We start from the raw sequence: 25,233 nt of genomic DNA, 5'->3' as shown, positions 1-25,233 counted from the left end.
AGAGAGAAAAAAGAGAGAAGAAAAAATGAAAAAAGAAATGTTTGACACCCTTGTGTTAGACTCTAACGGTTGTGTTAGACTTACACTTTTATCTGGTCCTGTGAGTAAAATTAGCATCATGATAAGATTAAATCTGATGCATTTTCCTTTTTCACCCACATCTCTAGTTAGCTAGTAGTTAGCATTCGGTGTTCGCATGGCTGTGATCCAGGATCAAATCCTGTTGCATCCAATGTTGTGCAAATGTGGTCAGCGATATTCATTGACTGATAAAAAATTGCTCAAAAACGGTAATATGCTAGAGTAAAACCTCACGCATAACCGATATGCGTTATGTATGATTTAGGCAAACAATAAAACATTTTTTTTCTAAAATACGGCACATTTATTCATGTTCTTTCAACGTTCTCCTGCCGTGCCAGGTTTGTTTTCTTTTGAATCCGTTTTTTGTTTGGACATTTGTTATTAGTTTAGTGCCCACTTGTTAGTTTGTTACTTTGTTCCTTGCATTTTCCGGTTTCGTCCTGGTTTCTGGTTTTCTATGGACATTTCTTATATTTTTAAACCCTTGTTTGTGTGTCAAGTTGTACCTCCCTTTATTATTAAATACCATCTTTATTTTAAGTACCCCTGCTTCATCTCCTACTTCCCCCACATGAGTCCACAACCTCCAAAACCCATAACAAAAAGGTTAGCATGTATAAATACTTACCTATGAACACTACCACTTTTCTTCCCTCAGATGCAAACCAATTTTTAAAAATATAAATCTAACACTAACATCTAACACTCTTTCAAATTGAAAGATAAAAATCTTGACTCAAGGTTATTATTTTAGTGTATGGCTGCTTTGATTTGAAGGAGGACTAAGTCTTTGTGCGTGATAACATCTACTGCTTTTTGATGTTAGGCTTAGCATGTGTGCAGAGGTCAGTTCCTGTTTTTATTTTCCTCCTGAGTAACGTAATTTTCTGGTGGGGTCGGGTCATTTTCTATCTACTGCCACACGAAGTCTGTTTTCTTTTGTTTCTATTTTCTTTGCTTTGGACCTTCCGTAAGTGCCCACTTGAGAGTTTGTTACTTTATGTCTTGCATTTCCCGTTTCCGGTTATGGTCTTTGTTTCCTGTTTGGATTTTGTCAGGTTTGGTCAAGACATTCCTTGTATTGCGAACCCTTGTTCGTTTGTTACTTTGTACCTCATTCTGGCATTAAATACCATCGCTCTTATCTAGCACCGCTGCCTCTGGTTCCTGCTTTCCCAGCATGGGTCCATCATCCCTAAAAAGTAACAGAATGACTCAAGCACCAAAAGCGTCCACATCCCTATCCCAGTAGCGACTTTGGTCTCCTGTCCTTGCGGCAAGGAGAAAGCCCTTCAGCCGCGCCTGGTTTCCTGCCCTGATGGCTAGGAGAAAGCCCCTCACTGTGTCTGGTTATGTTATGGACATTATGTTAGTGGTTTAGTGCCCAGTTCATTGTTCTTTTGTTCTTTGCATTTCGTGATTTCAGTCTTTGTTTCTGGTTTGGATTTTGTCAGGTTTGGGTTTTGTTTGGACATTTCAGTGTTTTATGAACTCTTGTTTATTTGTAACCTACTACCTTGTTTTGAGTACCCCTGCCTCAGTACCTACTTCCCCCACATGGTTCCATCATCTTCAAAAAACATTACAAAAAGGTTGGAATGTATGAATGCATACCTACCGACAGTACCGCTTTTCTTCACTTTGATGCCGAGCAATTTTTTTAATAAATCCACTTATTTTCCAAAAAGACAAAAAAAAGGTATTTAGTGTATAAATGTTTATTCTGAAGTAAGACTAAAACTTTGTGCAGATCTCAATACATCTTTTCCTTCTGAGTAGCATTGTTGGAAAAAAAGACACCTAAGATAACCCAAGCTCAAGGCTTTCGTGCAGTTGTGGTGCCTGATGACCGAGGGGCGTGTTCTCCTAAATCTTCAATCATTGCCTGAAAGCGACACATGCATCCTCCTCCTGCATCCTCCCATCCCCTTCCTCCTCCTCTTCATCCTCCAGAACGCGTGGACATGTTGTCGGCGTCAGGGCGAGCGTCCTGCTCTTTGTGCGCATTCAGCGAGCGCGAACGGTGGGAGCCTGTGCGCAGCCTGCTTTTTCCCTCGAACTCCGTGTCGCAGCCTTGCTCTCCTCTTGGTCCTTTGGTACCACGCCGGAACAACGGGATCACACATGCCGGGAGCCTCGTGGCAACGTTTCAAAGTGAGTACATGCTCGTGAGAGCCGCCTTGTCTTTTCCACAGCTGGGTTTTTGCGCGCGATATGTGGGACTGTAACGCCAAAGCATATGAAAGAAAGAAAGAAAAACTTATTTCGCCATTTGTGGCATGCGAAACTTACATGCATTTTGAAATGAGAACCAGAACGCTTCAAAGGCATGACAGGAAATTCATCTTTAGGGAAAACATCTGGAATTTAAATATGGGGGTTTTAAGGCTCCTGGCTCTTGCGTATCTCCGCTATCCTGTTGCATGCTAGAGTTTAGTTGTTTTTTTAACCACAAATTCATTTTTCTAGAAAAAATATTATTTTTTTGTATAAAAAAATCAAACAATATTCAGAATTAAACATACACATCTTGCACTTACAATTTATACCCTCTTGTAAGCCTACACGACATAAAAAACTGACCCCGGACAACCTCATAAAAGACTCCTTTCACCTTCGCCACCACCTTTTTGACCTACTGTCCTCTGGTAGGCACTACAGGTCCCTTGAAAGAAGGACTGGCTAAAACATCTGGGCTTTAGATATCAGGGTTTTAAGGCTGCTGGCTTATGCGTATCACCGCTATCCTGTTGTTTTTAACCACAAATCGAGTTTATTATCAATACAATATTGATTTTTGTATGAAAAAAAATAATATTTAAGTGTATACCCTCATATAAGCCTATGTCACACATAAACCTACCCCTGACAACATTATAAAGGACTCCTTTTACCTCAAGCCACCACCGCTTTGACCGACAGTCCTTTAGGAGGCTACAGGTCCCTTAAAACACCAACTAACAGGCTCAGGGACAGTGAATTTCCCAGGGCCATCACCACCCTAAATAAGCACACAAGACTGGGTTAAATTTTGCATCATGCCTATGTTTAGAAAAATGGCTATTTTATATATGGATTTCATTTGGAATTATTTCATGACACTATTTTTTATTGCAGTGTAGTTGTTAGGGTCTGACATTCCTCCCACCACCAGAGGCCCCCTAATGGCGTTTTGAACTCGTGCCCAATCACCCTGAAGCCTTTAAAATGAGATTTTTGTTCAGCAAATTTGGTCTGGTCTTTTTAAGTTTTTCTGTCATCTTCTGTGTCATTTTAACTTCCACGCCAAGTGGTCTGTTACTTTGTTACTTTTTTCCTTGCAGTTACCATTCCCAGTCAGTTTCTTGTTTGGACATTTTGTTAGTTGCATTGTGTCTACTTCTTTGTTTGTTACTTTGTTCCTGCTTTTTGTTTATAAATAATGTCCTTGTTTTGAGAACCTCCACCTGCAGTTTCTGTCTCCCCCTCATGGGTTAATCCACACCACAAACTTTAACAATTGTTTCATTGCAGGTACAACTTAGGCCAGTCTTCAAGCACTTCCTTAAAATTATTTCTGCGTATTTATCCTCACATTTCCTTTTTTTGTTTTTTTTTCTTTTTAGTCTACAATACGTGTAGATCTTGGAGTGCCATGCCTGATGTCATCGGAAACAATGTTCACTACTACGTTATCAAAGACAATAAAAACAATTCTAATTCTACAAAAAATATTATTAAAATGTGTACCTAAAATGATAATGATTTAGTGTAGATAATAAAGACTAATACACTGGTTATTAAGACAAAAATAAAAGTATTTTAACCCTCTTGTTGTCCTCAGTTCAATATTACAAACCTTTGTGTAATTAAACAGCCAGAAAAAATACCTTAATTTATTATTTGTTTAACTTTAGTGTTATGACTTTTCCTAAATTGGTACCAATAGTAGATAAAACAAAACATTGTTTTTATTCACATTTCCATGTAAGCTTCATAAAAAAGTGCAAAGATTGACTTTAAAATTAGGACAACAGGAGGGTTAAACCATTTACTGTACGTTCAAAGGGACACTGCGTAATATTTGACCACTAGATGTCGCTATATTATGTCGTGCAACCACGAACAAGTGCCACATAGTATGAGGGAGAATACAAACTAACGAGACACACAGTAGCCACACCCAAAAAATATTTTTTCTCCTATTTATGACCTGCCTTTTTGAGAGATTTTGTGCACTTGTTGCAGCAAGAACGCCGGCAATTATGTCAGCTTACTCTAAGTTAGCCTCTAAGTATACATTTCTCATACTATTGTATTTAAAGAAGATGTAAGTTTGCATTGTAGTTCATGTATTTTTGCTCATTTTTTAAAACAATTTGTTTTAAGGAATAATGTTTTTTTATCACTTGGAAGCACTAAATAATACACAAAATACACAATTCAAGCGGGGCTTTGGCAGCAGACAATTGTATACAATCTTCATATTTCATATTCATTTCCTTCTTTGACTCAATCGTTGTCACTCTTTTCCACTTTTCCTTATTACTAACATTATTGGATCCTTTGCCTATCAGGAAAAAAGGCAATACAACCCACTAAATCACAATCAAATGAGATGTGATCCTGCTCAAACGCAATTGGATAGTATTGTGTGTATGAAAGTATAATAGAATGTGTGATAGTTTAGTCATGTTTGTATGGGAGTACAGTAATATATGTGAAGGAGTATAGTAATGTGTGTATGACAGTATAGTGCTGTGTGTGAGAGAGTAAAGTAACATGAACATAAGATTGTAGTAATAAGTGTGATAGAGTACAGTAGTGTGTGTATGAGCGTGTAGTTGTGTGTTGGGAGTGAGTATTTGGGGTATAGTAATGTTTGTCCATGGGTATTACTTGTCTGTATGAGACTAGAGTTAAACATTTGTGTGGGTATGATGTTTATGAGAGAGCAAGTATGATTTGTTTTTCAAACAGCCTCTCATGGACGTCAATTCATTTCACTAATGAAGTTGTCTATAGGATGACACACCATTTCCTAAAACACCCAAAGCCCACCACTTTCCTTTAAATACACCTTACTGGTATAAATAATAAGCAAGTCAGAATACATTAGCTACAGTGACCTTGAGAGACCGCAATGCTGTTTTCCAAGAAGTAAAGAGGGCGGAGTGATATTAGAAGGGGGGAGCAATGGGGATTGGGGTACCCTCTTGCAATTTTTAACAAGATATGCAATTAAACAGTAGGTTGAACTGCCAAAATAAAGCTACTTTGGACCTTGTCACTCAGGGTGTTGTCTGGAAAATAATCCAGGACTGGCTCTCGCACTTGTACCTAAATCCTCTCATACATTAGAGTAAAAGGAACCACATGTCAAAAGCTTGCCTACGTACTGATCAAATGCTTTCAGACACTGGTCAATTTTTGCGTTTTCATGGACTTATCAAACACTTACACTAGTGAAACGGTCTCATAAACCTATGTCAAAATCTTACACATGTACTGCTCAAATGCTTTCGTATACACTACTCAAAGGATTGCGTTTAAATACGCAGGTCCTGAATTTGTGAGACGATTTCAGTAGTGTATACAAGCGTTTTTCGGAGTAGTGTATACAAAAATATTGGACCAGTACGAGTGTAAGCTTTTGACATAGGTTCATAAGACTATTTCAGTACTGTAGTTGAGCGTTTTTAAACAGTGTACATGAAAGCATGTGACCAGCACTTGTGTAAGCTTTTGACATAGGTGTGTACGACCATTTTTGTCGTCTAAGTAAACGAACGCACACCTTTGAGAGGTGTATCTGAAAGCATTTGACCAGTGCATGTGTAGGCTTTTGACATGTGTTTCATTTCTTTCATATGTATGAGAGCATTTCAGTGTGAGAGCCTGAATTATGGCCCAGACAGCACCCTATAACTATTTGGTGCTGTACAGTTTGCCTAGAGATTTTGTGTCACAAGAAGTGATTCTTGGCTGAATTTTTTTGAACAACTCAGCCTTACACATACTAAAGCCAACTGGGTAATGTTTGAGCAATAATGGTTACATTGGTACCAAGTTCTAAGTTGAAAAAGGACCAACTCCCACTTGGGTCAATGTGAGCCAGAAAGTTTGGTTATTCAGATTGGACCCATGGTTTGATAGTAGAATAGATCTAGATCAGGCATGTCACACATATGGCCCGCGGCTGGATCTGGTGCATTGGAGGATTTTATCCAGCCTGCCAAAAATGTTTGAGTCTGTAAAAAGAGCAAGTCCATTGCTCATTTATACAAAGGATATGTTTTTTTCTGAAATAAATATTAACCAAATGCTCCTCCCCACCACTAAAGGGCAGTATAGGTGTAAAAGCGCTGACATCCAGTCTGGTTTCATGTTAATTACCATACTGCACAGTACTTTCTCAGCTTCAGTAGGCCGAGCCTAGTTGTATGAACTGATTTTATGTACCGTTCACTCCTAAAACTCTTATTTTGTATTTCATTTTCAATTATTTCAAAACAGTACGACAACTGAGGCAAGCATATTTTAATCCATGGCTCCCACTTGAGTTGGCTTATGTCTGTGGTGAGTCTGTTCAGATGTAAAGCTCAACTGTTAAAATCAACAAATTGGTATCACACTTGAATGCCAAACGTGAAAATAATTGTTTTCCATTTTTGTAAATAGAGCTTTTTTTCCTTGAAAAATTCCCTTATCATCTGTGATTATAATTTTGGGGTAGGCTGGATGATAAAGCATTGTACTGTGAAAAAAAATATTTGGCGGAATAATCCAAGCAGACGCAAGGCATTCTTTTGAGCGATGGCCTTCGAGCAAAAGCCAGGAATATTTTCAATTGTTCAGGCTTGTGCAAGTAGTCCAAGGACATACAGACGCGCTTGCCGCATTTTCTGTTTTTTTTCTAAACAGATCTGTGAAATTTCATTCCATCCACTTTCAAAAACGTCCAATTTTTTTAGAGCTCATATATGATTCTGAACTTGACTTAAAAAGCTTAAAATCAACTTTCAGTCTACCCACATGTCCTGTCACCATTTGTCTTATTTCACTCCATTTCTAACTAATTTTCAAATCGAATCATTTAAATCATTTGTCATAAATTAATACATGATATGACATCTGCCATATCAAATAACTAGGGTCATATTTTACTTGAAAAACAATCGAAATTTCAAGCAAAATAAAAGAAAAAAATATTAAACATGAATAAAATTGTCCACCAATTGGGTAAGATTTGATTTTTAATGTGCGCCACTTGGGAGAATCAAGTACATTCTTGCATTGCATTAGGATTTTGATAATAACCGTGTTTAATAATTCTGACTGGCTCCCCCAAAAAGCTAATTATATTTAAAATTCCTTTTATTGTCATTGATAGCAACATAGCGAACACTGTTTACTATGAGATGGCTGAATGCTAAGTGTTACGTATGGTGTAAGTGGATCACTACACATCACCCTAAAAACACCATCCCCACTGTCAACCATGGTGGTGGCAGTATTATGCTCCGGGTTTTTTTCTTCTTTAGCAATTTTTAATGGTATTACGTATGGAGCCCAATAAAGGGCGATTCTGGCTGAAAATCTGTTAGAGTCTGCAAGAGACCTGACAATGAGGCGCAGGTTCACCTTCCAACAGGACAACGAACATAAACTTAAAGCAAAATATACAATGGAATGGTTTCAAACTATCAATATAAAGGTGTTGGAATGGCCAAGCCCAAGTCCAGACCTCAATCCTAGAGCATATTTTTGGAAAGATCTGAAAGAGTATTTGCACGAAAGGTTAAGGTTAAAACTTGAGATTGTATTACAATGAAGAAAAGAACACACTCCGAGTCGGAGATTTAGGTTTTTGACAGCCCTTCCATCGGAGACGCGTGTTTCCAGGATCGGATCAGGAAGGAAAACCATGCTCCGTCCATGGCTAGAGGCTCATTTATTGGAAAACACAAGAATGAAATAACACAAACTCCGATTGGTTTAAACAAGATTATATGAACACAGGAAACTAATCCGATTCGTATAGACAGGAATCACATGTTTAAATGCAGTGAATGATGTTGGTCGCTAGATGGCGTGCGAGTATAATAAATTAGCGATAAGGCTGGTGAAACCTTGTAACACAATGCGTCCCTGTAATTGAAGGGAGGCAAGCTCTAGAGCAGGCCTGGAATGTGGGGCGAGGCAAGTTCTTGAGCGGGCTTTCGGCCATAAAAACAAAGGCCATCTTAATTAATAGTTAGCAGGCCCCAAGAGGACACAATTGTTGCAAGAATACAGACAGCACCTGGATATAATCTTTGGCTTCGTTAAGCCACTTTTAAGGATAACATCTTACAAAGGCACATTCAAACTATATGTATAAAAACCAAACTATAATTTCCCTCACTCAAACAATCACCATCAAACCTTAAACAACTTGAGCTAATTTTTGAGAAAGAATCGCCAAATTCATCTATTTCAGGATGTGCAAACGTATAGAGATATATCCAAAAGGATTCGTGGCTCTGATCCCAGCAAAAGTTCAGTGTCGAATATTTTTGCAACTTCTACATTTATTTATGTTTTTTTTATTTGTTTGCACAGTATCAAATGTTGAGAAAATCGGTGTCTTTTTACAATTTAGTTTCACATGTTGTTGATTCTTATCCATAAGTTTGAGCCTGAAATATGACACTGGAAAGTGATGCCTTGGTGGAGGTCCAATTGATTAGAAAGCATGTTACAGACGGAAGTTTGAGTGCCACCTGTTGCTTTGGCACACATTTGACACACTACGAATGCTCATTTGGGAAGAAACGGTTTTATTCAAGTGACCCTTGGGTACAATGCGTAATTTCTATTGTTCAAAGACACAATATCCGAAATTGGACTAAAAGCATGGATTCATCTCTGTCCCTCGGGGCTAATTACTGAATTCCAAGCTGACGGTTTGTAGTTTTTCCACAAACCGAAAAAAACACCATGTCTGTTCCCAGTTTGTTGCGTGTCAAGGTTTAGCCCGGCGTCGCTTTCAGGCCACCGGGGAACAGCGCCAAATAGATTACCTTCACAGCTCTGTTGTGTTTTTCCCCTCCCCTGTATTCTCCACGGCTTTGCTGATTCGTCCTCTGTTTCCACTTAACTGTTCTGGCTGTTATCCAGATGACACCTCAGCAACATTCTTGTTTTTTTTCCCTTCCAATGCATGAGTTTATATTCTAGCAGGCGCGTGCAGGGAGAAAGTCCTATTTGGATAACACCAGCGCTCTTTGCCCGTATTCCTCGTAAATGGTTCCCAGACGATGATTTAAAGCTGCCGCGCTGACGTCCGTCTTACAGATAGAAGTGCACTTAGGAGACTGCTGCAATTTGCTCTTGTGTTGATATTCAATGTGAATTGGCAGGTGCCTTTAAAGAGACGTTTAAAGCGGACTGCAGCTTTAAATTCTCAGTTCTGCGATTGCATTTTGCATTTACTACCACAGCACATTGGGAGTCATTTAAAATGATGATTGGTTAGCTTGTTAATGGACACTAATAGGAGTAGGTGACAATAATGAGACCATGCATAATATTTTGAAACTGTTCAATCCTAATGTGGCCGCTTTCTGGTATGATTTGCCGCTAGATATTCTAGAACACAGTTGTCAAACGGGCGGCCCGCGGACCAGGTCAGGCCGGCCAAATGTTTGAATCCGGTCAGCAAGACAACACTGAGAAAAGCGTGAGAGAAAAATGGGCTGCAACTTTCTATATGTCCACTCAATGTCACCTGAGCCAGGCACCACTCGCAAAGCAACTGCAGCAGTATTTATTTCTCTCTCTCTATTGCTCTCTCTTTCTACCTTTTTCTATTCCTTTTACTTTTTTGTTTTACTTTCTCTCCCTCTCTCGCCTTTTTCCAAGCAATGTCTTCTCTTATGTCGTCTACGCTTTCGTGCCTGTTTTGTCCGAAGCGAGCAAAGATAATGTCAATCATGTATTTGATGTCTGACAAAAACTAATATATTTCCTAATATGCTTTTAAACAGAGGTTACATCATGAAATATTGTTGTCAATGCTACCGTTTATGTATTGCATTCTTGCTCTGCCAATGAAATAGTGAAAAGATGTAGGTTAATTTATTTGTAAATCTGTTTGTGCCTCACCAGACACAAACCTCACCGCACATCACAGATATATATAAATGCTATCCTGGGCATGACCAGGCTCGCCCCAACAATACTCGAAGTGTCATCTGACTGACATCCTCTGTGCCATATTATTTGAAGGAAAAAACGAATGGCCCTTCCCGGCAGCTCCACTGTGGGCACCTTGCGTCCGGTCGCCGCGATAATTGCTAGGCAAGGTTTAAAAAAACCTGGCCAAGTCTTTTAACCCTGGCCAGGCGCTGCAAGCAACAACAAAGATACTGGGGCGAGGAGAGGGATGCTTCGCCCTTAATTGCCCCAAACTGGAAACAGTTTATTCTTAAAGGGATAGTGTGTATAATTTAGTGCCCCCTAGTGGGAAAAAAACTGGGATAATTTGCCCTAAATTGCCCCAAACTTCAAAAAGTTAAGTCTTAAAGGGATACAGTGTATTATTTGTTTCCGGTTGCACAACTCAATCCAGCAACATCTAGTGGTCAACTATTACAAAGTGTCCCTTCAATATGTATAAAACTGCAAACACTAAAATTATAATAATTCAAACATATATTGTTCAGCTGCCGGATTTTTGTTTTCTAATTTTAAGTAGTATCGCTTTCATTTCTTCCTTAAATTTTTTTGCAGTATCGGGCTGGAACAAAAAAAGAAAAAACAGTATAATGAGAACAAACCAAGACAAAATAAGAATACAGTTCTATATCTGAAAAATGTTTGATATTTTATTATCTTATTTCTCCAATTACATAACAAAAACAATGCTTGTTATAATAATTTATGTACTGTAGCTGAGGACAGAACAGTTTTGCTCATTTCATAATGTGTCCCTCTAAGTAAAAAAAAAAGGGTTAGAAATATAATACAGTAAATACAATTTTAAAACATATATATTTAACATATACATACATACTACACTGTATATTTATATTTTCCATCATTTTAGACATTTTGGGTGTGGGTGATACTTTTTTTGGTGTCAATCTGATCCAAGTAAAATAACGGTTGTGTCAATTGATACCGATTGAAAAATTGAACTCCCCTTGAATTGATTTATTACAATTATGATAAACATTTTATCGAAAATGTTTTACTTTTTAATAGTTGGCAACAATGCAAACTTTAATAGTATGAAAAAAAATCTATATTTATACCTCAACTGTATGAAAGTCAATGTGTATCAATTTCAAGTACTTGCTTCGTATCGATAATGTTGATATTTATATCGATCCGCTGACCTCTGATACATTCTTCATTTTATTCATCAGCTTTGAGACTCTTTGTGATTACAGATAAAAACGACTCAACTTGACTTATTGTTCATCGGGAGGTAAAACTGTCTTTGCTCGCACTGTATCCCGAAATACTTCCTCTCTAATAAACGACCGAAAATGATAAACAACTCCACAGTGTAGAGGAAATACGAGGTGATTAATTTGCTCAATTGTGCGTAACGATGTGCTAGGTGGAAGTTGAAGCAGGATCTCAGATTCTGATCTTGTCCTTTTCGTGTTTGTTGAAATTTGGGTGAGGAGAATGTTGGTAAATCAGGATGCTGGAGATGGACTGCTTCTCGATACGTTTTTACTGGCAGAATATATTCTAGAGACCACCGCAATACAGGCCTTCAATCAGACAATCTTAGCAGTAGATTTTCATACCTTCTTTTAAGGTGTTGTGTAGGTCAACAGGAACAGCAATGTCCTGTTTTCTGCTTGTCATCTGTTGCACATTTTTGTGTTATCTGCCAATTCTGAATTTCAGTTCGTTTTTGGAGGAGTTGTATAGGTCAACAGGAAACCGCAACATCAATTTTCTGCTTGCCCCTCGATCTCGTGTTTTCTTGACATCAGGCTGAACTTTTTTCTTTTGCTTCAAGTTCCTGACATTAGTTTGAACTTGTAGTTTGCATTGAAAATATCATTTCATGATAAAAGCTGATATACTTTATGTACAAGAGGTCTATAATGTAAACTCACAATGCTGACTGATCCAAAAGTTCGCCGTAACCCTGATAACAACCCTCTGTACCATTACAGCGCCAGTCAAAAAGGCTTATTGTGCCAGGCTCCAAAACCAGAGTTTACACTCATTTCCCAATGCGTCATGCCTTTGTTCCCCACTCATAATGCAAATTTGCAACAAACTCGACGTGTCCGCAGCCTGGGGGCAAACCCAGTTGTAGTCGCACTGTTACAGGAAGGAATAGGGGTAAAAAACATTTATTAAAGGCGACGAGGGGATAACGCTTTGCGGAACCGGCTAATCCTAATAAATGGGCTGCTGTAATTACTGACAAAATCATTAGCTCTTCTAATGCTTCACCGCTATCAGGAGTGTAATAGCAGCTCATTAGCATACTTTGGAAAAACAGCCTGTTTTGATGGTGGAATGACTCATCTCAGAGTGGAAATGTGGAGTGATTCCACTCTTGAGATCATCTCAGGTGTAATTAACAGAAATATTGCCCCAATGGCAGAACATTTTATTTTACTCGTTTTTTTTAACCTGTTAGAATCCCTAAAATGAGCAAAGTATCTTTTACAGCGCATTTGATAATTTTGTTTATTGTGATAATTATATACTAATACTAAAAATAGAGAGAACATAAAACTACTGCAAACCTACCTGGCTGTGCCTCTAAACTTTTATCCTAAACAAGAAGAATACTAATCAGAGAAGCAATCAAGAGACCCATGATCACATTGAATGACTTACAGGCATACACACCTGAGGTGCGACAATCAGTGCATAAGACAAAAATTAGAATCGCACTAATCTGCCCTTTATGGAAGGGTGGCAAGAAGCATGCCTTTCCTAAAAATATACTATAAAAAGCCTGTTTGGTGTTTACAAAAGTCACATGGGAGACACAAATAGCATGTGGAACAAGGTGTGTAGCCAGACCAAAGACCAATAATGAATTGTGTGGGCTGGAAGCAAAGTGGTATGTTTGGCATAAGAGTAACATTGCACATCACCCTGAAAACATGGTCCGTGTCAAACATAGGGCTGGCAGTATCATCTTCTGGGATTGCCTTCTTAAAGCAGGGACCGGAAAGATCATTATAATTGATGGAATGATGGGTGAAGCCAAACACAGGGCGATTCAGGTAGAAAATATGTTGGAGTGTGCAAGCGACCTGAGAATAAGGCACAGGTTCACCTCTAACAGGACAACGAGCCTACACATCAAGCAAAATCTACAATGAAATGGTTTAAAACTATCCATACAAGCAGAATGGCCCTTTGTTGCCGGACATTCTCCTTTAGTATCTACATTGTTTTTTTTTCTTTTCGAATGAACATTTTTTGCTCTCAAAAGGCTTCCCTACTCATCATGGACTCCATAGCGGTGCACATTTAATGTGCCTATTGCGAATAATTGAGGTCTTTGCTAATTCTGTAATCAGCAGCGCAAGTACATCAGGCTTTGGCTAGAGCCGATGCATATTTCACGTCCACAGGCGTTTTCTCATTTCCAGCTTTTTTTTGCTTTCAGCGCTAATACAGAAAAACCTGTTAATCACGCTGGATGTTAGCTCCATTTTTGTGTGAATGTGTTGAAGAACTGAGAAAAACTATACAGTTGCTGTTGTTTCAATCATCAGAAACGCTCTCATGAAACACTACAGAAAGATGTCTTCCACTTCATTACATGAGTGCATTTCAAGATAAGTAGGGAGATTATTTAATTCATGCAGAAGAATTTTGCTTTGTTTTACAAAGTTCATGATTGGTATGAAAAAAGACAGAACAAAAAGAATAATAATAGCATATAAAACTGTGTAGTGATCATTTTTGTTAATTGTGAGAGCATTCAAATAAACAATATGTAAGAGTGTTCCAGTAGTGAATTTAGGTAAACAAATGCAAGTCCATAAGAGTATTTTAATGTTGATCTGAGAGTTTTGAGTTTCACAGGCATGCAAATAAGTACAAACTATTTTAGTTTTAAGTACCAAAATGGGGAAAAATGTAGGGTATGTTCATGTGTGCATTTTGGTCATTTGAGAGAGTGGTTCAAGTGTTTCAGTAGTGTAAGAGAGCGTTGATTACTGGTGTCACTGGTAACATTTAAAACTCAAATGCTCTGACTACTGAAATGTTCTCACACATTTATTGATAACTTATTTATTGATAACTTCCCACTCATACGATACAGCAGAAGTCCAACAAGTATTTCTTTTTCATTCTCATTTAAAACCCTATTGCAGACAATTAAGGCAGATACACACAACTAAAATGCTTAAATAACACTATGAAAATACTCTTACACACCCTCTCAATGCTCTCACACATTAGCCAATGTCTTTCAATACAATACAGGACCCCTCCCTCAAACTCATTCTTCATTGTCATCCACAACATCATTAACATCTGAGACACTCACACACAACTGAAGAAGATGTGAGTGGATTCCAGCGAATCGAATGAGAGAATTTCCTGGGTGTCCATGAGAGCGTTTGGAACAATTTGCCCTTGCACATCAGACAGTCTCCCCTACTGTCCATTTTTCAGACTAATCTTAAAGCCCTTTTTATTCCTTGGCTTTTGACCTAGAATGAGACTTTGTTCCTGTTTAATTATTATTTTATTATTTTCATACTTTTTAAGTACTATGGCCTGTTTAAGATTTTCTGTTAAATATGTTTTATTTGTGTTCAGCAGTTTGTTTTCAGTTCTTGTTGTTTTAAAGGGCTTTATAAATAAAGTTAATTTGAGTTTTGTGAGTGTCTCAAGAGTTCTGCTGTATTGTATGGGAAGACTTTGGCAAAAATGTGAGACCATATAGAGGATGTGTGAGAGCATTTTAATAGTGGCTATGAGCATTTCGGATATGTGTGTCTGTTTCAGTTGTCAGCAAGAGTGAAGAATGAGAACAAAAACAATCTGTTGGAGTTCTTCTGTATTGTATGAGTGGGAAGTCATCAGTGAAACTGTGAGAACATCTTGGTACAGATGTACCAAATGTAATTTTTCAAAATGTAGTATTTGCTCATGCGTTCATTTCAGTTATCTGAGAGAGTGGTTCTTCTGTTTCAGTAACGTGTGGGAGCATCTTACAATTTTGTGGAAGTTTTTCCCTAAAATGTGACGGTATTACAATGGTGAAGGCAACAGTCCTGATGAGTGTTTTTCAGATGAAGTTGCGAGAACATTTCAGCGGTTTGACTGAGAGAACTTCTGTTCATCAATGAAAGCGTTCTGAGTTGTGTAAGTGTGTCTTAGAAGTAGATGTGAATCAGAATGAGGAATAAGTTTATGGGAGTGCTCCTGTATTGAATGAAAATAGATTTGTGTGAGAGCATAGAGAGGGTGTGTGAGAGCAATTTGCAATTGTGTGGAAGTGTTTCACTAGAACGTGACAGAATTACAACAGTGAAGGCAACACATATCAGTACTGGTGAGTGTTTTTCGGTGGAAGTTGTGAGAGCATTTCAGTGGTTTGAGTGAAAGAAATTCTGAGTGTCAATAAAGCCTTTTAGTTGTGTTAGAGTCTCTCAGTAGTTAACGTGAATCAGAATGAGGAATAAGTTTATGGGAGTGCTCCTGCATTGGATGAAAAGAGATTTGTTCACGTGAGAGAGTATTGAGAGGGTGTCTAAGAGTATTTTAGTCGTGTGTGTGTGTGTGTCCGTTTCAGTTGCCAGCAATAGAGTTGTGAATGAGCATGAAAAAAAACATGTTGGAGTTCTTCTGTATTATATGAGTGGGACGTCATCAGTAAATTATGTGAGAACATTTCAGTACTCAGAGCGTTTGATTTTTGCATGTTTAGAAAAAAAACAATGATCAATTGCCTGGAATGGAGTTTGATGAGGTGCATCAATGACAAAGAATTTAACTTACATTGAGAGTGTTATATGAGAGAGTTTTGTTCTCATGGCATATGAAAAAATAACATTATAGTCTGTCCCTGACTGCGCCTTAATCAACAAATTTTTCGGCTCAATGCATCCAGTTCGCATGAAATTAAAAAGACTAAAAAAAAAGAAAAAAAACTGCCAATTACCATTTTTACAGAGCAGTGACTCCGAGATGTTTCTCTTCTCATCACTTTTTTCGCAGAGCAATTTCTTGCATAATTAAGTGTATGGCGGTTATTTTTAGGGCAAAGTGGCATCGGCCCCAATGCCACCAGCCCGGGAACCTCGTGAATATGCAATGAGGCGTTCACTTTCTCGGGAGTCGGAAGATTCCGACATCCTCGGTGTGAGCGCTTACACCATTTAAATGTAGTTTTATCTCGTAAGAGGATATATTCTATAGCGCTGGTTCTCAACCAGTCTGAATTGAGGACCCACCATTTTACCCTAATGACAAGCTGCTACCCAACTCAAAAGAATATTTCCACTATTCAAATGCATCCTATCAAAAGATTGTGCAGTTAAAAGTATAGATAGAAGAATATATTCGCTTTCCCCCCAAAAAACAATGAACAGCTAAGCCAAATGGACTTTAAGTACCTATACTGTATACTCGCATATGAGCCTACATAACACATAAGCGACACACTAAAACTGCTTTATTATAGCCCTATACAAAAAGAAATTTAAAATATTAATTCATTGTGTACCAAAACATTGATCGTTTTTTAATTACGTAGTCAATAAAGATACATTTACTGCAAAAAAAGTTGAGAATATAACATTTTAATCCATTTACTGTACTTTCTAGCAGTGCTTTAATAACAGACACTCGTATACTCCTACACCATTCGCAATCGTTTCCTTCTTGGACTCGACCATTGTTGTCACTGTTTTCCACTTTTCCTTCCCCTTATCACTAAGATTTCTTGAGACCCATTATTATGGGCAGATGGAGTAAATAAAACCGACAATATCACGACAAAATGAGATGTAGTCCCTCTCAAACGCACCAATTGACTGGAGGTAGAAAAGCTCGAGCAGAGTATTGTAGCCATCCACTTTGAAGAAGGGTAATAAACCCTCCCATTTTTCTATTCCTTAGCATTTTTTGTCAACAAAAAGGCCCGATAAAACCTGTCCCCTACCCACTTTTGGGTCCCAACATAAATATTACAAAGCATTTTAGGGGGTTTCTATGATTTAATGACTAATATACGTGAGTGTTTATGTGTATGGTAGGCGCGTGTGCGGTACAGTTCTGAAGTCATAAGATCGAACATTCCTGTGTGGGGTTTGCATTTTCTTCCCGTGCTTGCGTGGGTTTGCTCCGGGCACACCGGTTCCCTCCCACATTCCAAAAACATGCATTTCAGCTTAACTGGCCGGTCCAAATTGTCCCTAGGTGTGAATGAGCGAGTGAGTTGTCTGTTTCTGTGTGCCCTGTAACTGGCAACCAGTTCAGGTTGTCCCCATCCCACTGCCCGAAGATAGCTGGGATGGGCTCCAGGACCCCCACGACCCTACTGAGGATAAGCGGTGCAGATAATTGATGGATGGATATCAATACATTCTTCTATCCCTGCTTTATACTGCACAATCAGTTGAAGAGTTAGAATCTTATTGTTGATTTATGTAGCAGCTTGTCATTGGGGTGGTTTTGTGGGTCCCGAAGTCAAACTAGTCAAGAACTAGTGTTTTACAGGAGCAGCACAAATGGGCAGTAAAGTAACTGATCAGACGCTAGGGATCTGTCGGTGCCCTCCTTATAACCAGGTGTTTAATGAGCGCCAGTTGATCAGTCCCTTGGCACCCTCTGACAGGCGTTGGTTTGCTGGGTCCTTACTGTTAAAAGAAAAAGAACTATCACAGTCAATAAATAGAACTAGTTCATATATTTTCAATTTTATATTTCCATGATGACAGGTAAGGCAATGCCTCAATCATATATATTTTTTTTCTGACACTGTTTCATGTGAGATCTCCCATAGGGGCTTCTCAGCAGTACTGTCTTTCTCTCCCATTTGGTTTAAGCGTCGCTGGGCGGGGTACGGTTCGAGAGTTCGTGATTTCCATTTACGATGATCAAACGCTTTGCTTTTCCAGCGAGGCTCGCGTCCCTATCAAAGAAGACGTGCCCGGCAAAAGAGACCTCGCCTTTGCTTAATCAAAGCGGCTGCCGTGAGGGATGAGAAAAACTTTTTCCACTTTTGGACTCTTACCTGAATTTTTGCGACATACACACACACACACACACACAAAAAACACAAAACCAGTCAGATTACACTTAGCATTTCTGGTAATAATCTTAACGGATAATAGCGCCATTATTTAGTTTTACATTCTCTCCGCTTACTACTCATCTTCCTTAGGTTGTCACTTTCATCAAATTCATAGCATTTTTTAGGTTTTGCAGGTGATGGACCCTTCTGAGGGAAGTGAGACCTTTGGTAGGGGTCCTCAAAACAAGGATAGTGTTTATTATTAAAAGCAGGACCAAAGTAACAAACAGGTGGACACAAAACAACTAACAACATATCCAAACAAGATACCAAAAACAAAAAAAAACAAGCCTGATGCAGCAGAGACAGAGCAAATAAGAAACGACCCAGCAATGTGTGCTGTCCAAAATCTCCTGGCTTGGGATAATTTAGGATGGATGTGTGGTGAATGGACACCCCTGTCCCCAACTGCCCTCTGGTGGCAAGAGGTGCATCAAAACCCAACATAACCTCACCCTTAAAGGCCAGATAACAAGACAGCCCTCACATGACAAAAACAAAAATGAAGAAAAAAATACAAAGGCTGCAGCAACGGGATAGCTGAATATCCTTGCCCCTTGCTACCAAGACTGTAATCAGGCGCGGCCAAGGGCCTTTCTCCTTTCCGCATAGACGGAGACCAGGGACAGCTGAGGGGCGTTCCTCTCGCGGCGGATACAGCAACCAGGTTAGGCCGAGGGACATTCTCCTCACCACAGAGACAGGAACCAGGCACAACCAAGAGGCTCACTCCTTGCCGCAGAGACAGGAACTGGGCATGGCCGACGGACTTTATTCTTGCCACAGAGACCGCAACCAGGTGTGGCAGAGGGACATTCTTCTTGCCACAGGGACAGGTACCAGGTGTGGCAGAGGGCTTTCTCTTCACTGCAGGTTCAAGAAACAAAAGCCGCTGCCAGGAAGGAATGTGGCGTCACTGTGTTGGTTTGTTGCTCATGTCATGTTTGGACATTTTTGCAAGTTGTTTATTGTCCACTTCCCCCACATGGGTCCATCACCACCAAAACTTAACACCATTTCTTATTTTTAGGTGGTTTGTCAGACACTATAATGCTTTGCAATGTATATTTTATCAATATGGTACAATTAGGAAATGAGCTGAATACATCTAAAAATATTTTCTAAGGCACGGGTGTCAAACTCAGTTTAGCTCAGGAGTTACATGGTCGTAAAAAAAAGTCCTCTCATTAAAAACATACAAACATGTATTGAAAAGTTGTAAAACAATTACAGAAAGAAAGAGGTATGAAAAAGTGCTTAAAAATATCAAAAGACCTGTAAAGTACGAGAAGTCTAGAAAAGTAAAGCAAAAATCTTTACAGATATTGAAAAGTACTGAAACTTTACTAAAAAGTACTGAAAAGTATGGAAAAGTGAAATAAATAAAAAACTAAGTGAAAAGTATGAAAAAGTACTAAAATGTACAATATAAAAAAGTATAAAAAGTTCTGAAAAGTATAAGTATAGAAAAGTAGGAAAGAAATCCTCAAAAGTAATGAAAATGTAGTAAAATGTCCTGAAATGTACAGAAAAGGTACAAAAAGTGTTGTAATGTATGAAAAAGTACTGAAAGTACTAAAAGTTTTAAATGTAAAAAGGAAAAATTTACTAAGAATTATGAAAGAGTTCTTAAAGTAGCTGGTACCTAGACATTCCATGTAGCATGGCATCTCCATGGTGTGGATTTTTCTTTCAAGCTTTGCTGTGAAAGTCAATTTAAGTCAAGTCACATCTATTTGTGACACCCTTAATCATAAAATGTCTCAACGGACTACACATGTTGCAATGATCTAAAACCAACATGCGGGCAAGGGAAAACTCAAAAGCTCAACATGAGGAAAATAAGAAACCTTAAGCAGGGACCCCACAAGTGGTAATCCCCCTTCCAAGATGACCAGGCAGCAATAGATTTTTCATTGGGCAGCAATACACAAAACACCAATAAGAAAAAAGGTCATATGTAAAAATTGTCCAAAAAGTCCATGACAGCAATGAGGCCTAAAGCTTGTAATGTTGTCCAGAAAGTCCAAAAAAGCAACCACGCAGCTTTCCACTCTGCCGGATGGTCGATGCAGACGTTGACATGCTGTTGGTCCAGGTGCTGGTCTGCTGACTCATCTCAATATGTCCTTCTCCCTCATTTCCCCACCAGCCAGGCAGCCAGAAAGGACAGGAAAAGAAAATTATGAGGTGGGCATCAATCATAAGAGTCCATGTCTCCCTATCGTAGAGGAAGATGGAAGTAACCAGCGCTTGCTGACCTCACTGCTATGTTGTTGTCCCTCCAGCTCGGTTTAAGTGTGGCTGTGGTTTGAGGTACCCTGGCCATGATTTCTGGGTCTGACCCATCTTCTGATACAACAGCTCCAAAGTATTTAAATTTGGTGACAGATTCAAGCTCTTTGTGGTTGATGGTGATGTTTGTGATCATACCTTTTGTCATCACTTTTGTTTTTTTAGTTTCTGGCCCATGTTGTATGTCCGCATGGTGGCCAGGGCGCCTTACCATACTCTGTCAAACGCCTTCTTGAAATCCATGAAATCGTGATAGAGGGTTTTCCTGGCTTTGTTGAGATTTCATGAATAGGATGAGCGGATTTAAAATCAGTTCTGTGGTTCTCCATCCTATCCTGAAACCTGCCTGTTTTTGGCTTGGATGTTTTTAGCCTGTTCAGTAGGACCTTTAACATTACTTTACTTGCATGACTCGTGAAATTGATGGTTCTGTCTTACATTAACTTAAAAATTAGGTCTGCTCCTTTTGAGTAAGCCTCACCTTCCACAACAGTCACTGTTTCAACTATACCACCGGTGCTACTGTTTCCAATTAACATTAAACAGGCTGACATAAAAAAAACCCTGCCTTTTGCCTACCCAGGTGGCTGAAGAGTTGAACAAGGAATCTAATCGCCATCATAATTACACATTCACTTTGATCGAGTCAATCAGTTAATGAAATCTTAAGGAAAGTGCAGGCACTCGAAGCATGTCCTTCATTTAACGAGCATTGATTGTCCGGGTGAACGAAAATCTACGAATTAAATGCTGTCATGTATCGAACCACGTCCTCCTTAAAAGACCAGGATGATACTATTAAAGGGGAGGGTTTCTCGGCGAGGTGGTCGCAGTCTAGCGGGAGTTCTTGGCGTGAACAACCTGCAGTGGTCAGATAACGCTGTGTAGATTAAACGAACTAACGCTTATCCCCTGAGACGTTCCGGTGAATAAATACTTTCTGTACTAACTCCCCTCCTTCCCCCAACACACAAGCAAACACGTATACTGTTGCTGACATAGGGTGCTTTGGGGAGAAAAGTGCATTGACTTTTTTAAATACTTTGGAATCTTCGCAGCCTCTTGATGTTGGATTTCTCAACTAGAATAAATGACACAATTGCCTTCCTTGACATTATCTTGGCTTGCCTTCTAGAATCCCTGCGACTGGCTGGCAACCAGTTCAGGATGTCCCCTGCCCCCAGCCCAAGGAGGGCTGGGCTGGGCTCCAACACCCCCGCGACCCTACTACTCGGTGCAGATAATGGATGGATGGATGGGTGCCTTTTAAAATAACGTGACGTGATCAAAAAACACAGTTGATGAACTAAGGTCAGATAGCTCCTTGTACAGTTTATTGATTTTTTTTGTTCACTTGTGTAGATTAAAACAGAAATAGAGAACCAGACAGCTATTACAATATGTCTCTAAATGGCTTTGTAGTATTTGACCAATATGTGTAGCTGTATTGTGAAGTGCAACCAAAAAACGATTTTTTTTGTAACTTGAATTTATATTAGGCATGCACAATACTTTTTTTTCATACTATTACTGATCCTACGCCTTATAGTCCAGAAGATATTGTATGTTTATCAAGCAAAGAGAATTAAGTGAAATTAAAATATGTTGCCGTTGATTTTATGCAAAATAGTTCCACGACCCCACATTATATTTGATTATTTATTCTGTAATTAATTGTGATTTATCTATTATAAATAAAATATTGGGCATAATTCTTGAATGTTTACTCAGAATTTAGTCTTTTTTGGTAAAAAATAAAAATAGCGTATAATTCATCCATAGCTATAATCAAGTTGTTTTTAAAGAGACACTGTGTAGTTGTGCCAGAGATGTTGGGGCGGCGGTAGCTCAGGAGAAAGAGCGCTCGTCTTGGGATCAAGGGATACCAGTTCGAATCCCAGCTCGTCTGTGTTACATGTCGAAGTGTCCTTGGGTAAGACACTGAACCCCTAATACCCTCAATAAGCAGGTTAGCGCCTTACATGGCTGCAAGGCCGCTATTGGGAAATGTGGAGCACATTGTAAAGCGCTTTGGGAAGTCATTGACTTGAAAAGCGCTATATAAATGCAGATCATCATCATGTCTCTGTATTTTGTAGTGCAACCGAAAACAAGTGCTTCAGAGCTCAAGGAAAAATACAAACCTCAGAGATTCAAAGTCACCAAACCACACGTTTTTTTTTTTTCATTTCCCAGCCTTTTACAAGGTAGCAGTAAGATGGCCGGCAGTTATGCCAATGCTGTAAAGGTGAACCTCATGTTATGGCAAAAAAAATTAGATCTCTTGACCTACAAGTATTTTTAAAATACACGTTCTTATGATAGTTCAAGTATTTTTGCTTATTATTTAAATGAATATTGTTTTGTTAATGAATAAAGGGTTTTTTTTACCACCAGGAGGCACTAAATAATACACAATGTCCCTTTAAGATTCCACAGCAAGGTGAAGGGAATGTAGGGCGCTTTAGTGATGTGTGTTCTCAAAGTGAGGTGGGAAATTTGTCTTCCTATTTAACAAAAAAGCCTAGCTCTCCAAACCATTTGCATGTTTGCAGCATTTTGATGAGGCTTCCTGCACTCGGTAAGATAGGAGAACCGAGCAGGGGTTGGAATATAAAGAAGACTTGTTATTAACGTGCTTTGTCAAGAAAGTCTTCCATCTTCGAAACACACAAAGAATTTATCATCAGCGCAGAGGGATCAACATAGAAACAATCGCATTAATTTGCAATATGTTTCATTCTTTGATTTTTAGGGAGAGGCGTGAAAATCTCTTTCCTTTCCGGGAAAATTGCCATTTTGAAGTCAAAAAAGAGTTACCTATGTAAATTGTGTAGAGCCGAGGAGAAAATGTTTAGGGTGAGGGAGAGGGTTATCGTGAGAGTTCGCCAACAGTGAGTCAGGCTTCAACTTATACGTTTTTCCCTGTATTTTATGTTTTTGGATCATTTCGAATTGTGTACGGCGTATATAAAAAAAAAAAAAAAAAAAAAAAGACAGATCTCGTCCTGTCTATTTCGGCTCTAATCACGAATCGTTTCGGTAACTGGTAGCAAATGAGAATGTCATGATTGACTGCTAATGAAGATAAAGTGTGCAAAATGAAGCATTGCTACATATAAGCAACACAACATTTACTGCAATTGGGGAAATAACTTATTTTCATTGATCTTTAATGAATAACAAATGTTATAACAATCTGACAAGGGAACAGATTAATGGAATTCGACCTATTAGATCACTGTTTCTCAACTAGTGGGTCCGGACCCAAAAGGGGGTTCGCAAACTAATGCTAACTAATGCTAAGAAACGGAGGGTCAATTACACTGCTTAACTGTAGATGGCGTTTGTACCCTGCTCGATCTCTTCTGCCTGCTCAGTCAATTGGCGCGACATCTAATTTAATCGTGATTGTGTTGGTTTTACTGTATTTCCTTTTTCCGTCCATATTAATGGGTCCTAAGAAAGTTAATGATTCAGATTCAGATATACTTTATTGTCATTCTTGTACACGTGTATACAGAACAAAATGTCGATACATCTGACCCGCACAGTTTCCTTGAATGTACAGATATAAATAAAATGTTGTATTGAGTTGGAGTATTGAAGTATTGATAATATACTAAATAATTATAGCTATGTATAGTATTATACAGTAGTGCAAAGAGTGCAAGAGGAGCAGCTAACCAGATGTGCAAAAGCAGTCAGGTAAACAAGTCACTATACAATAACAATAACACTGGAGTACGATCGTGCAGAGGAGAACAGATGTGCAAAGGAGTGGCTAGGCATAAGAGAACTGCCAGTAATGGAAAAAAAAAACATGTACAGATTAGCAGCTGTGTAGGCCTACTATGTGTGTGATTGACCATTTAGCAGTCTAATGGCCAGGGGGACAAAGCTGTTGCAGAACCTGGTGGTCCTGCACCGCACACTGCAGTACCTCTTCCCAGAGGTTAGCAGAGTGAACAGTCCATGATGGGGGTGAGAGGGGTCCCTAATGATGTTCTTGGCTCGGGATAGGCAGCGCTTCTGGCCAATGTCCTGAATGGAGGGGAGGGAAGTCCCGATGATTTTCTCTGCTGTCCTCATCACCCTCCTCACACTACCCCAGTCATAGGCACTGCAGCCTCCACACCACACAGAGATACAGCTAGTCAGGATACTCTGTATGGTGCCCCTGTAGAATGTGATATGGGTGGGTGGGGGCAGGTGGGCCTCCTCATCCTCCGCAGGAAGTACAGGCGCTGCTGTACCCTCTTCACCAGTGATGCAGTGTTCACGGACCAGGTGAGTTTATCTGTGATGTGCACCCCTAGGAACTTGGTGCTGCTGACAACCTCCACAGCCTTGTTGTTGATGAGAAGTGGGGCATGGTTGGGCTGTTTTTTCCTGAAGTCGATAATGATCTTTTTAGTTTTGTCAACATTCAGGACCAGGCTGTTGACTCTGCACCAGCCCACCAACTGCTCCACCTCCTCTCTGTAGGCCAGGCCGTTGTCGTCCCTGATGAGGCCCACCACTGTTGTGTCGTCCGCAAACTTCACGATGTAGTTTGTGGCTGACCTAGGGACGCA

At 39.3% G+C, this 25,233-nt stretch overlaps 1 protein-coding gene across 1 annotated transcript in view; it reads left to right on the top strand.

Annotated features, from left to right (window-relative positions):
• Nucleotides 1–2,049: 2,049 nt before the first annotated feature.
• The window catches only part of LOC148371093 (CMP-N-acetylneuraminate-beta-galactosamide-alpha-2,3-sialyltransferase 1-like), a 68,774-nt gene continuing 45,590 nt past the window's right edge, over nucleotides 2,050–25,233 (top strand). The window contains exon 1 of the mRNA XM_088328992.1: nucleotides 2,050–2,238. The gene's annotated coding sequence lies outside the window, so the exon portion shown is untranslated. The remainder of the gene's footprint in view (nucleotides 2,239–25,233) is intronic.

Source organism: Urocampus carinirostris, chromosome 2 (assembly GCF_059441175.1).
Source record: "Urocampus carinirostris isolate Australia breed hairy pipefish chromosome 2, RoL_Ucar_1.0, whole genome shotgun sequence".
Lineage (NCBI taxonomy): Eukaryota > Metazoa > Chordata > Actinopteri > Syngnathiformes > Syngnathidae > Urocampus > Urocampus carinirostris.
This window is presented reverse-complemented; position numbering and strand designations above follow the sequence as displayed.